Source organism: Tamandua tetradactyla, chromosome 7 (genome assembly GCF_023851605.1).
Source record: "Tamandua tetradactyla isolate mTamTet1 chromosome 7, mTamTet1.pri, whole genome shotgun sequence".
Lineage (NCBI taxonomy): Eukaryota > Metazoa > Chordata > Mammalia > Pilosa > Myrmecophagidae > Tamandua > Tamandua tetradactyla.
The window spans coordinates 169904655-169920337 of NC_135333.1; the positions used below are offsets into that span (position 1 = coordinate 169904655).

At 37.6% G+C, this 15683-nt stretch overlaps 1 protein-coding gene and 1 pseudogene across 1 annotated transcript in view; one reads left to right on the top strand and one right to left on the bottom strand.

The window, feature by feature from the left end:
- The window catches only part of BLTP3B (bridge-like lipid transfer protein family member 3B), a 176117-nt gene that overhangs the window by 8416 nt on the left and 152018 nt on the right, over nucleotides 1-15683 (bottom strand).
- LOC143642851 (olfactory receptor 6B2-like) lies at nucleotides 12376-13481 on the top strand (annotated as a pseudogene).

Here is a 15683-nt window from a genome sequence, read left to right on the forward strand (position 1 = left end):
AATATGCTCTCCGATCACAAAGGAATAAAACAAAAAGCAAGAACAGAAAGAAATTTGGGAAACTTAGAAATATGTGGAAATTAAACAACATATTCCTCAATAACTAGTGGGTAAAGAAGAAATCAAGAGCTATTAGGAAAGACTCAGAGATAAATGAAAACGAAGACAAGACATATCAAAACCTATGGGATACAGTTAAAGCAATGATTTAAGGGTAATTTGCTGCTGTACATGCCTATATTAAGGAAGAAGAAAGGTATCAAATCAGTAATTTAACCTTCTACCTTTATACACTGGGAAAAGAAGAGCAACTAAACTTAAAACAAACAGAGGAAGGAAATAAGAAAGATTACAGTGGGAACTAATAAAATAGAGAAAAGGAAAACAAAAGAGAACATCAATGAGACTAAAATTTGGTTCCATGAAAAAATCAACAAAATTGACAAACCTTTGGCTAGACAGACCAAGAAAAAAAAAAGACTCCACTTACTAGAAGCAGAAATGTAAGCGTGATCTTCATACTGATCTTAAAGAAATGAAATGGACTATAAAGGAACATCATGAAAAACTGTATGCCAACAAATTAGATAACTTAGATGAAACAATTTCCTAAAGACACAAACTAAAATGGACTCAAGAAGATACAATCTGAACAGACCCACAAGTTAAGAGACTGAATTATTTATCAAAAAACTTCCCACACCTCTCTAAGTCAACTCTGCAGGTAAACTTACTGTTCTCCCCACTACGTGGGACATGTCTCCCAGGGGTTTAAATCTCCCTGGCAATGTGGGACGTGACTCCCAAGGATGAGTCTGGCCCTTGTATCATGGGAATGAGAAAGCCTTCTTGACCAACAGGGGGATGAGAAATAAAACAAAATAAAGTTTTAGTGGCTGAGAGATTTCAAATAGAGTCAAGAGGTCATTCTTGAGGTTATTGTTATGTATTACAGATATTCCTTTTTAGTTTTTAGTGTATTCAAATAGATAGAAGGAAATACCTGAAACTGTTGACTGTAATTCAGTAGTCCTGAATCCTGAAGATGATTGTATAACTACATAGCTTTTATGTATGTGACGATGTGAATGTGAAAACCTTGTGACTGACACTCCCTTTTTATCCAGTGTATAGACAGATGAGTAAGAAAATAAAGACAAAAAATAAATAAAATAGGGTGGGATAAAGGTTATGGGATGTTTGCTGTGAACCAGTGACTGCATGCTTTGGATGATTATATGGTACATGAATATATCTCGAAATTGCATTAAAACAAAACGAAACAAAACAATCACACAAAAAAAGGCAAGGCCCAGATGGCTTAGCTGGTGAAATCTACCAAACACAAAGAATTCTTCACAAACTTTTACAAAAAATAGGAGGGGAGGAAGAATGCTTCCTAATTTATCCTATGTACTAGTATACTGAAACCAAAACCAGGCAAAGCTATCACAAGAAAACTACAGACCAAGATCTTTTATGAATATGGACGCTCCTTAACAAAATGCTAGCAAACTGAACCCAGCAACATATAAAAAGAATTATACATAATGAGCGTTGGAGATTGAATCATGGGCCCCACAAAGGATATGTTAACATCTGTATTCCTGTGGGTAGGAACCCATTTGTAAATAGGCCCTTTAGAAAGATATTATTGCGGTGTGGCCAAATTGAATCAAAGTAGATCTTGTAAAGAAGAAATCTGGATGCAATCAGAGAGTCCATAAGACACAGAAGCCAGAAGTCAGAGAAAGAAACCAGAGGAGACCATGTGACAGAGGAAGAGATACAAGTCAAGATAGCCCTAGGATTAAGGCAAGTCACATCAGAATTCTGCAGACTTCCAGATAAAGCACGGCCTGTTGAGACTGTGATGTTGGATTTCTAACCTTCAAACACAAGATGATAAATTCTTGCTGTTTAAGCAAACTCACTGTGTGGTGTTTGTTATAATCATCTCAGCCAACTAAGACTGAATCCAGCAACATATAAAAGGAATTATACACCATGATCAAGTGGAGTTTATCCCTTGAATGCAAGGTTGGATTAACATCTGATAATCAATTAATACAATTAACCATATCAATAGACTAAAAACCAAAAACTAGATGATCAATTCAATAGATAAAAAGCATTTGACAAAATCCAATACTCTTTTTAATAAAAACACTCAAAAAACCAGGAATAGAAGGCAATTTCCTCAACCTGATAAAGGGCATCTATGTAAAACCCATATATTGAACATCTCTACATCCTATCTAACATCATATTTAATGGTCAAAGATTGGAGCTTTTTCCCTAAAATCAACCACACAATATGCCTGCTCTTGCCACTTCTATTCAGCATTCTAGTAGAGCTTTAATCAGGGCAATTAGGCAAGAATAAGAACTAAAAAGCACTCAGGTTGGAAAGGAAGAAGTAAAACTGTATTCACAAAAGACATTACCTGAAATGAAAATCCTGAAGATTCCACTAAAAAAAATTAGAACTAACAACTTAGTTCAGCAAGGCTGTAGAATATGAGATTAAAATACAAAATCAATTGAAATTATCTACACTTGTAATGAATAATCCAAAAATGAGATCAAGGAAACAATTCTGTTTATGATAGCAACAAAAAGAAGAGGAGGCATAGGAATAAATTTGACAGAAGTGCTAAATGTATACTTTGACAACTAGAAAACTTTGTTGAAAAAATTTAAAGATCTAAAGAAATGGAAAAATGTTCCATGTTCATGGATCAGAAGGCTTGATATTGCTAACATGGCAATACTTCATAAACAGACCTAGACATTCTCCCTATCTGAATCACAGCTGGTTTCTTTGTAGAAACTGACAAGCTAATATCAAAATTCAGATGGAATGAGAAGTAACCCAGAAGAGCCAAAATAATCAGAGAATGAAAAAACTTGAAGAACTCAACACTTCCAAATTTCAAAATTACTTCAAAGCAACAGTCCTTATGTACTGTCATAAGGATAGACAATATAGACCAATGGAATAGAATTCATATATTTATAGTCAACAGACTTCAACGAGGATACCAAGGACATTCAATGCAGATGTCTTTTCAACAAGTGGAGTTAGGACAACTATATACCACATGCAAAAGAAGTAGGACCATTGCCTCATATACAAAATTTGACTCAAAATGGATTAAAAACCTAAATGTAAGAGATAAAACTCAAACTCTTATAAGAAAACAGAAGGGTAAATCTTCATGGCAAAAGCCTTAGATATGAAACCAAAAGCAAGAGTAACAACAAAAAATAGATTAACTGGATTTCATCAAAATTAAAAATGTTTATGTCGCAAAGGACACTATCAAGAAAGTGAAAACCCACAAAAAAGGAAAAATACTTGCAAATCACAAATTTGATAAGGAACTTGTAACTAGAATATATAGACATTTTACAACAATAATAAAAAAACCAAATACTCCGATTTAAAAATGGGCAAAATATCTGAATAGACATTTCTCCAAAGAGCAAATGCCAATATGCAAAGGAAATGATGCTTGATATCATAAGTAGCAGGGAAATGCAAATTAAAACAATGACATACTGCTTCACACCCACTAGCATGGCTAGAAACACAAAGACAAATAATAAGTGTTGGCAAGAATGTAGAGAAGTTTCAACATTGTACATTTCTACAATGTAGAGGGAAGACTGAGGGAAGAAAGTAGAGTAAGAAACTCCAGGAATCACCCCTTACAACAAAACTATTGGTCTGGCAGGAACTGTCTGAATCAACTATTTTAAAACTGAAGAACCTAAAAAATATCGTGTGACATTCAGGGGGAGTGGGAAGAAGAGGCTGAAAAACTGCAACAAATACCAGTTTGGCTATTTTTTTTGATGTTTGGCTACCATCTCTCTTCCCCCAGCCTGATGGCCGGCAGCAGTCGGGAACAGGAACTCAAACACCTCACAAACAGCTTGGCACAGCTTGGAACTAACTGCCTAAACTCCAGAGGTGTGTGGTTTAATTGCTGATCACTGCTTTTTTTTTTGCATGGGCAGGCACCAGGAACCAAACCCGGGTTTCTGGCATGGCAGGTGAGAATTCTGCCACTGAGCCACCATTGCACTGCCCAATCACTGCTTTTGACCAGCTACTTCAGATTACCAGGGGCCAACTCTCAGGGCTGCCAAGAGAAATCTGAAAGACAGCAACCTGTCTCAAAACTATGGAAAACGGTTAAAGGTTTGAAATAGTCCAAATGTCCATCAACAGATGAATGACTAAAAAGCTGTGATATATACATATGATGGAATGTTATGCAGCTGTAAGATGGAAAAAAGTCAGGACACATTCAACAACGTGGATGAATCTTGAGGACATTATGTTGAATAAAATAAACCAGAAACAAAAAGACATATACTATATGGTCATACTCATACAAACTAAATATAAGAACAAACTCTGACAGTTAAACTTGAGAACAGAAATTATTAAGATATAGAAAGATGGTAGAGATTGGGCATTTGATGCTAAAGGAGCACAGAATGATCAACAGGATTGATTTAAAGATTCAGAAATGGATAGTACAATACTGTGATGGTTGCACAATATTGTAAATATAATGAACAAAGCTGAGTATGAGTATTGTTTACAGTGGAAGTCTAGGAGTATATATGACACCAGAAGGGAAGAGAGGATAAAAAATGGGACTGTATAACTTAGCAAAACCAAGCGTCGACAATAATGATGGTGATAAAACACAAAAACAAGGAAGTTTTTATACGAGGGTGTAAGGGGTTAAAAATGGATGGTATATGGAAAAAGTATGATTAATATAAACTAGGGTCTATAGTTAACAGTAACATTGTAATCTTCTTTCATTAACTGTAACAAAGGTAATATATCAAAGCTAAATGCCAAAAAGAGGGGATATAAGGAGTGGTATGGGATCCTTGTACTTGTTGCTATTTCTCCATTTATTTATTTATTTATTCATTTCATCATCTTCTTTCTTTGTGGAAGGGAAATGTTCTCATACAGATGGTAGTGGTGAATGCATAACCATGTGATTATATCAGATACAAGTGATTGTACACTTGGAATGGAATGTATTGTGTGTGAATAAAACTGCTTTAAAAATATGCAGAAAGATACAAGTGCTGGAGAAGAGGTGGAGAGACAGATATACCTACTCACTGTCAGTAGGGAAATAGAATGGTGCACCACCTCTGGAGGGCAGTGTGGCGGTTCCACAGGAGGTTAAGAATAGGGATGCCATATGATCCTGCGACCCCATTATTAGACATATACTTGGAATAACCGAAAGTAGGGACACAAACAGACATTTGCACATTGGTATTTATGGCATCCGTATTCATGATTTGCAATGGATGGAGGTGGCCTAAAGGTACATCAACAGATGAACGGAAGAGCAAACTGTGGCACTTAAATACAACGGAATATTGAGTGGCTACAAAAGGAATGAAGGTGTGATGCATGCAACTAGGTAATGAATCTTGAGGACAGTACGCTAAGTGAAATAAGCCAGAAACAAAAGGACAAATAGTGTCCTTTTTGTCACTAACACAAACTGACTATCTGTCACTAATACAAACTGACTATCTGTCACTAATACAAACTGACTAATCAGCAAACTCTGAGAATTGAATTCGATAGCATAGGTTATCAGGAGATAGAAAGTGGGCAGAGACAGGGCAATCAATGATTAAGGAGTACAGAATGTTCAACAAGGCTTGGTTCCGAGAAGGAAGATCTTACAGCACTTACATCTACTCCTGAGTTTTAACTGGTATTTCTAAATTCTGAGACACTGTGCTCTTTGTATATAACCTGGTACTTCCCTGAAACTCTGAGGATCTATGTGACACCTCAGATTTAGAGTTAGAGTTCTGCAGCTTTGAAAGTCTGCATTATCCCATATAGCAACTATTAAAGAAGCTGAAGAAGAGATCAGACTTCAGTTAGAAACATGAATGAAACAGACCTGGTTAGGACTAAGGTAAATCAGAATACAGTGTAAAAAATGATATTGTCTATATTTTAAAATTTTAACTTCTATGTGATAACAAAGGAAGAGATTTTATTTGGCCCAAACTTGAGATTTTCTGTAGCATACTATCTAATTTAGTATGTCTGGTCAGTTTATTTAGACAAAATGATTACATGGAACTTAGAATAGGGAATGAAATCTTGTTATTCTGTACAGATTAATGTAATAACCCAATATTTTGGGCAGAAAGAAAGAAACTATTTGCAAAGTCCCCTTGAGGGACTGGGGAAAAATGTGGAACTATCAAATTTTCCCACCTGGGAAATTCCTGATATTCCCTCAAGCATTAGGGACTTCCAATTTCATAAGCCATGCCTTCAATTTTGATGCTTGCTCTTAAGAAAATTATTTCTGCAATGGCAAAGTTAGGCATACTTAAAATTATGCCTAAGAATCACCCCCCAGAGAGTATCTTTTGTTGCTCAAATGTGGCCTCTGTCTTGAAGCCAACTCTGCAGGTGAGCTCACTGCCCTTCCCTCTATGTGGATATGATTCATGGGCATGTAGATCTCCCTGCCAATGTGGGGCACAACTCCCAGGGATAAGCTTGGCCCTGGCATCATAGGATTGAGAAGTCCTTCTTGACCAAAAGAGGGAAGAGAAATGAAATAAAATGAAGTTTCAGTGGGTAAAAGATTTCAAATACAGTGAAGAGGTCATTCTGGAAGTTACTTTTATGCATGCTTCAGCCAGATATTGCAGATTGCGACAATGTGCCAAGCTCCAAACAACAGTATGCCTGAAAACCCTAAAGAATACCCTGGGCTCTATCTAAGAAGTTTTCTTAGTAAGTTTATTTTTTCAGAAAGTTAAGGCCTCCAGATGGTTCCTATGCTAGATGAGTCCTGAAACCCAGAGGTATCAGTCTCTAAGAACATCAACCAGTTTCAATCCTCTACCCTATCAGGTCAGCACCCCTTTCCAGGACGAACAACTTAGAATGGTCCTTGCCCAAATATCCCTGAAGATTAAGAGAATGATCAACTGAGAGGGAGGAGGTGTAACTGAGAAATTAGGATTCAACAAATGATTATGGCTACTGACTCATATAGATATTTCTTTTTAGTTTCTAGTGTATTAGAATAGCTAAAAGGAAATACCTGAAACTGTTGAACATTAATCCAGTAGGCTTGAACTTTGATAATAAGTGCAAAACTATAAAGCTTTTATTGTATGACTGTGTGCCTGTAAAAACCTTTAGACTGACACTCCCTTTATCCAGTGCATGGATAGGTGATAATAAAATAAAGACAAAAAATAAATGATAACGGGGGGATAAAAGCTATGGGATGTTTGGGTTTTCTTTATTCATTTTAATTTTTTTTTTTGCAGTAATGAAATGTCCTAAAATTGATTGTGGTGATGAACGTGCAATTATACTGTAAACCAATGACCATATCCTTTGGATGGATTATATGGTATGTGTATACGTAGCATTAAAACAAAAACATAATGACCTCCGAGAAATCTCTCTCTAAGCCAACTTGGCAGGTGAACTCACTATCCTCCCCACTGAGTGACAGGACTCCCTGGCAACATGGGACCTGTCTCCCAGGGATGAGCTGGCACCTGGCATCACGGGACTGAGAAAGCCTTCTTGACCAAAGAGGGAAGACAGAAATGAGACAAAATAAAGTCTCAGTGGCTGAGAGATTTCACACAGAGTCGAGTGGTTATTAAGTAATATACAGACAGTTCTTTTTAGTTTATGGGGTATTGGAGTGGCTAGAGGGAAGTACCTGAAAATGTTGAACAATGTTCCGGTAGCTTTGATTCTTGAAGACAACTGTATAACTATATAGCTTTTACAGTGTGACTGTGTGATTGTGAAAAAACCTTGTGTCTGATGCTCCTTTCATCCAGGGTATACGCAAATGAGTAAGAAAAAAAAAAAGGCTAGAAATAAATAAATAATAGGGGGAGATAAAGGATAAAACTGAGTAGAGTGAAATAAGTGGGTCAATGAGAGGGAGGGGTAAGGGGCATGGGATGCATGAGTTCCTTTTTCTTCTTTTTATTTCTTTTTTTGAAGCAATACCAATGTCCTAAAAATGATCATGGTGAAGAACACACAACTAAGCGATGACACTGTGAGCCACTGACTGTGTACTATGGTTGGACTGTATGTATGTGGATATTCCTCAAAAAAAAAAACAAAAAAATTCAGCTGTCCCATCTGCATGCTAGGACCTACTTGCCCAGCCCCCATGTGCTTATCAGCAGCCCCCAGTCAGCGCACACCATCTGGTCCAGCTGGCAAGGCGAGGGGAGGAGGTAGCTCAAGAATGCCATGTGCTCAGAAAAAGCAGTAAGTGCAATCTAGCAAACTCCTTCTCTGCTTAGTTTTTATTTACTATTTTTTATTTTTACTTCTACTTTTTTTTCTCTTTCTCGTCTGTGGGCACCAGTCTGAGTTCATTTCCAATAAATCTTGGAGTGTCTCCTGGATTTGGGGCCTACTATTGCTGAGGTGCTTTTTTCTTTACTTTTGTTTTTTTGAGTGCATGGGCTGGAAATCAAGTCCAGGTCTCCCTCATGGGAGGTGGGCGTTCTGCCATGAACTACCTGTGCACCCCAGACTAGTTTTTAATAACCCACAAGTAGAACTGCACCCCGTACATGAGCTCTGGCCCTTGGTTGGGCAGGAAATTACTGACTAACCAAGTGAAAAAGGGGATTCTCAACATAAACCAAAGGAATTACAAAACTTTAGATAAGTGAAGGAAACCAACTTATAAAATAACCTTATTAAGATAATCAAATGCCCCAAACAGAACAGAAAACCACAAAGCATGTGAAGACACAGGAAGAAATGAACCAGCCAAAGAAATAAATCGAAACATAGGATGGATCACAAAATATGAAACATCTACACAACAATATTTATAAGAAATAAAGGATATCAAAGGCACTAGAAGAACATAAAGTCGAATTCAAAAGATTAAACAGAAAAATAGCAGACCTCACTGAGATGAAAGATACTATAGACCAAATTAGAAATATACTAGAGACACAGGATAGCAAACTCGAAGAAGTGGAAGGAATAATAAATCAGCTAGAAGATAGAACAATTGAACTAGCATGCACAAAAGAACAAATGGCAAGAAAGATGGAAAAAATGGAACAGGATCTCAGGGAAATGATGGAAAACAAAAGGCACACAAACATAAGAATGACTGGTATCCCAGAAGGAGAAGAGAATACAGGGTTGGGAAGGTTAGATAAAGATATAATTCCTTATAAATATGTAAATCATGGAGGCCCAAGGAACTCCAAATAGAATAAATCCAAATAGGCGTATTCTAAGACACATACCAATCAGACTATCAAATGTTGAAGAGAAGCATAAAGTCTTGAAAGCAGCATGAGAAAAGTGATCTACTACATACAAGGGAAAACACACAAGAGTGAGTTCAGACTACTGAACAGACACCATGGAGGCAAGAAGGCAGTGGTATGATATACTGAAGATCCTCAAAGAGAAAGGCTTCTAACCTGGAATTCTTTATCCAGCCAAGTTGTCCTTCACAATTGAGGGAGACATTAAAATCTTCAAAGACAAAGACTGAGAGAACAAGTCAACAAGAGACCTACCCTACAAGAAATACTAAAGAGAGTCCTGTCAGCTAAAGAAAAAAGACAGGAGAAGGAGGTCTGGAGGAGGGAATAGAATTGAAGAGTACCAGTAAGGGTAATTTAAAGCATAAAGAGAGACAGGGAAAAGAATATATAGATTTGACAAATGAAATCCAAAGGATAATATGGTGGATTCAAGAAATGCCTTTATAGTAATAACTTTGGACAGTAATGGATTAAACTCACCAATTAAAAGATTCAGTGGCAGAATGCTTGCCTTCCATGCAGGAAACCTGGGTTTGATTCCTGGGTCATGCACCCCACCGCCCAAAAAAGATACAGATTGGTAGAAAGGATTAAAAAATATGATGCATCTATATACTGTTTACAAGAGACGCATCTTACACCTAAGCACAGAAATAGACTGCAAGTTAAAGGCTAGAAAAAATGTTCTATGAAAGCTGTAATCAAAAGACAGAAGGAATGGTTATACTAATGCCAGATAAAATATACTTTAAATGTAAAGACATCATAAGAGACAAGGAAGGACACTACATACAAGGGACAATTCAGCAAGAAGAAATAACAATCAAATTCTCATGTCCCAATCAAGGAGTTCCAAAGTACATGAGGCAAACATTGGAAAAATTGAGGAAGCTATAGATGTTTCACTGTCAACTATCGATAGAATACCTAGACAGAGGATCAACAAGGAAACAGAGAACTTACACAACTTGATAAATGACTGATATCTAATAGAGACCTTATTATATCTAAAATACCAGGATATACATTTTCCTCTAGTAGTCATGGAACATTCTCCAGGGTAGAGCATATGCTGGGACAAAAAACAGGTCTTAATAAATTTTAAAAGATTAAAATTATCCAAAGCACTTCTGACCACAACAGAAGGAAGCTAGCTGATTTAACAATCACCAAATTTAACAATCACCAAAGAACCAGAACTGTCTCATTTATATGGAGATTAAACAACACACTCTTAAATACTCGATGGGTCAAAGAAGAAATTGCTAGAGAAACAGTAAATATCTGGAGATGAATGATAATGAGAATATAACATAGGAAAACTTATGGGATGCAGCAAAGGCAGTGCTGAGAGAGAAATTTATTGCCCTAAATGCCTATATTAAAAAATAAGAAGGTGTATAAAGTCAGGACTTAACTGCTCACCTAGAGAAATTAAAGAACAGTAAATTAACCCCAAAGCAAATAGATAAAGAAAAATAACCAAGATTAAAACAGAAATAAATGAACTGGAGAACAACAACAAAAAACAACAATAAAAAGAATCAACTAATACAAGAACACCAATCCTGCTCAAACTCTAACATGAAAAAATGAAGGAAGGAATGATACCTAACTCATTTAAGAAGCTAATATCATTCTAATACCAACAGATAAAGATGCTACAAGAAACGAAAACTACAGCTCAATCTCTCTAATGAACACAGATGTAAAAATTCTCAACAAAATACTAGGAAATCAAATCCATCATCACATTAAAAGAATTATGTGTCATGACCAAGTGGGGTTTATGCCTGGAATGCAAAGGTGGTTCAATGTAATAAAATCAATAAACTTAATACAGTACATTAATAAATCAAAAGGGAAAAAAATCACATGATCGATGGATGCTGAAAAAGCATTTGAAAATATTATTCAGCATCCTTTTTTGATAAAAACACTTCAGAAGGTAGGAATGAAGAGTCATGAGAACCAGGAGAGCCCATGCAGCCAGAGACCTTTGGAGATGATGAAGGGAAACATCCCCAGGGGAGCTTCATGAAACAAGAAGTCTGGAGAGAAAGCTAGCAGACGTTGTCATGTTCGCCATGTGCCCTTCCAATTGAGAGAGAAACCCTGAACTTCATCATCCTTTCTTGAGTAAAGGCAGTCTCTTGTTGGTGACTTAATTTGCACATTTTATAGACTTGATTTAATTTGTACATTTTCATGGCCTTAGAACTGTAAACTTGCAACTTAAAAAATTCCCCCTTTTAAAAGCAGTTCCATTTCTGTTAATTTGCATTCCAGCAGTTAGCAAACTAGAATAGATTTTGGTACCAGAGAGATGGGGTGCTACTATGGTTTGCAAAATCCAAATGTCAGAATGGCATTTTAAATGGATAAGGGGAAGATTCTGGAAGAGTTGTGAAGAGCTTGACAGAGAAGGCCTAAAATGCTTTGAAGAGACTTTTGGTAGAAATGTGGACTCTCTGACACCTCTGACAAGGCTCTGGACAGAAATGAGACATGTTATTGCAAAATGGAAGGAAAGCAATCCTTGCTTTAAAATGGCAGATAATTTGGCAAAACCGACTAGTGGCTTTGGCTGGAAGGCAGATTTTAAAAGCCATGAACTTGGATATTTAGCAGAAGAGATTTCCAAATTAAATGTGGAAAGTGAAACCTGGTTTCTCCTTGCAGCTTATAGCGAAATGCAACAGGAAAGAGATAAGCTGAGAACTGAACTCTTGGGTATAAAGAAACCAGAAATTGAAAATTCTGGGCTTCCAGGAAGGGAGACCCCAGAGAATAGTGCCCCACATGAGGATTTAACCAAGTGTGGAACTAATCAGGCATTTTAGAGGAAGGCAAGATTGGAGATAGAGTTATCCCAAAGGATATGTGGAAACTCTTTCTCTATGATGGGCATGGTCTTTGCTTACTATATAGAAAGTCAACAAGAGTGCTATGGACCTGTATAAATGGAACCACTGCCAGTCTCGACCGGGGAGCTCAGAAAAGGGAAAAAGTGAAGGTAAAATGTCTTCAGAGGCAGAACCATGGAAGGGTCATGGGATCTCAAGTCAGGAAGCCTCCAGCCAGGAGAGTGGATCCACCCAAGCATGCGGAGAGGACCCGTAACTCCCAAGGAACAAAGAATGAGGGGAGAACATATCACCAAGGTCAGCGCCTTTATCCTGCTGGGCTTCCCTACAGCCCCCCAACTGCAATATGCACTCTTCTTCCTCTTCCTGCTCATGCACCACTTTGTCCTGGTGGAGAACCTGGACATCATCTTCAGCATCTGGAGCAGCAACTCTCTCCAGGAGGGTCATGTTCTACTTTCTATGCTCCCTGTCTTTCTTGGAGATCTGGTATGTATTGGACACTATCCCAAATATGCTGGACGTGCTACTCCTGAAGCAGAAACATGTCTCCTTGGTAGGACATATGACTCAGCTCTACTTCTCTAGCTCCCTGATGTGCACCAAGTGTGTGCTCCTGATGTCCACGGCCTACAATCGATACATGGCCATCTGCCATGCCCCATGCACTATGCAGTCATCATGTTCACTGGCCTGTGTCCAGCTTGTGGGCTTTTCCTTTGCAAGTGACTTCACTATCTTCGTGATCCAGTCCTACTTTATCTCCAGTGCCACATTCTGTGGCTCCAACATCCTGAACCACTTCTGTGACATCTCCCCCATCTTCAAGCTGGCCTGCAAGACTTCTCAACCGTGGAACTGGTGGATTACATTTTGGCCTTGATCATCCTGGTGATCCACTCATGGCCACTGTGTTGTCCTATGCACACAATGTGCTGGAAGTCCTGCACATCCCCTCTGCCACTGGCCTCTGGAAAAACTTCATGCTTCTCATGATGGTCACATCTTCTACATGGCCATGATTTTCACATATGTCCAGCCCCAGGCCATTGATTCCTAGAACTCTAACAAGCTAATCTCTGCTGTTTACACTATGTTCACTCCAGTCATAAACCCTCTGCTCTACTACCTGAGGAACAAAGAATTTAAGGATACCTTGAAAAAGGTTTTGGGCTTAGACCGAGATCCACTCTAGGTGGTCAGCCTCAGCACTCAAGCCTTCTAGAATATCAACTGGGAAGAAACAGCCTGTCTGCTGAGGCTGCAGAATGGGTAGTAATGGTAATTCCTGCACTGGTGGAGTACTTCATACTTTTAAAAGTATTTCCTTCCTTCATCTCACAGAGATGGCTATCCTAGGTGTTGTAATAAATGTTTTTATATGTGAGAAAAGCAGAGTATGGCCTAGTTTAGTAAAGTTTCCTCACTTTTAAAATTCCTGACAGATTTCAGGAAACCACAAAGCATAGCCAATTTTAAAGTGCTAAATAAATGGCAATACTTTATGGTGCTGACAAAAAAAAAGGGTAGGAACGGAAGGAAATGTCCTCATTAGATGAAAGGCATATATGAAAAACCCATAACCAGTATCATACTTAACAGTGAGAGATTGAAAACATTCCCCCTAAGATTGGGAATAAGACAAGGATGCCATTGTCACCACTATTATTCAACATTATACTAGAAGTCCTAGCTAGAGCCATCAGGCAGGAGAAAGAATTAAAAGGCATCCAAATAGGAAAGGAAGGAGCAAAATACAGGAAAAGAAGAAGTAAAACTTATTCACAGAAAACATGATCCTATAGTTGGAAAACCCTGAGAAATCTATGGCAAAGCTACTTAACCTAATAAACAATTCAGCAAAGTGGTGGGGTACAAGATTAATGTACAAAAATCAGTAATGTTCCCACACACAGGTAATGGCCTAAATGAGGAGATCATTAAAGAAAAAAATTCACTGAAAGAGCAACCAGAAGGGTCAATTGTCTAGGAATAAGCTTAACCAGGGATGTAAAGACTTGTACACAAAAATGATAAAACAGGGCGGGCCACGGTGGCTCAGCAGGCAAGAATGCTTGCCTGCCATGCCAGAGGACCTGGGTTCTCTTCCCAGTGCCTGCCCATGTATAAAAAAAAAAAAGAAAAAACATTGCTAAAAGAAAGACATGCTATGCTCTTGGATAGGAAGGTTGAATGTCATTAAGATGTCAATTCTACCTAACTTGATCTTCAAATTCAATAAAATACCAACAAAAATACCAACAACCTACTTCAAAGACTTGGAAAAGCTAGTTATCAAATTTATTTGGAAGAAAAAGAGCCCTCCAATAGCCCAAGACATCCTAAAAAAGAAGAGCAAAGTGAGAGTACTAACACTTCTTGACTTTAAACACGTCCTAACTTTAAAGCCCCAATGTCAAAACAGGACAGTACTGGCACAAAGATAGAAGTACCAAGCAACAGAATCAAACTGAGAGTACAGAGATAGACCATTAAATCTATGACCAACTGATCTTCAATAAGGCCCCCAAATCCACTGAACTGGGACAGAGTATTCTTATTAAATGGGCATGGGAGAACAGGGTATCAATAGCTACAAGAATAAAAAATGACCCCTAATTTACACCCTATACAAAAATTAATTCAAAGTGGATTAGAGACCTAAGCATAAGAGCCAGTACCATAAAACTTCTAGAATAACATAAAGGGAAATATCTTCAAGACCTAGTAATAGGAGGTACCTTCTTAAACTTTACACCTAAAGCTCAAGCAACTGAAGAAAAACTGACAAATGGGAACTTCTTAAAATAAAAAGCTTCTGTGCCTCAAAGGACTTTGTGAAAAAGGTGAAGACATTGCCAACTCAATGGAAGAAAATATTTGGAAACCACCTATCAGATAAAGGTTTGATATCTTGTGTACATACAGAGATTATACAACTGAACAATGAAAGCACATACCAACTATAAAACTGGAAAAGGATATGAACACATATTTTTCCAAAGGGCAAATATAAATGGCTAAAAAAGCATGTGAAGAGGTATTAACCTTCATTAGCTCTAAGGGAAATGCAAATCAAGACTTCAATGAGATATCACCTTACACCTATAAGAATGGCTGCTATTAAACAAAGAGAAAAACTAAATATTGGAGAGGATTTGGAAAAACTGGGACACTTATTCACTACTGGTGGGAATGTAAAATGGTACAGTCACTGCAGAAGACAGTTTGGCAGTTCCTCAGAAAACTAAACACCAAATTGCCATATGACCTGGCAATATCAATAGTTGGTAATACCCAGAAGAACTGAAAGCAGTGACACAAACAGATATTTGCACACCAATGTTCAAAGCGGCACTTTTCCCAATTGCCAATAGATGGAAACAATCTAAGTGCCCATCAACATAAGAGTGGATAAACAAAATGTGGTATATA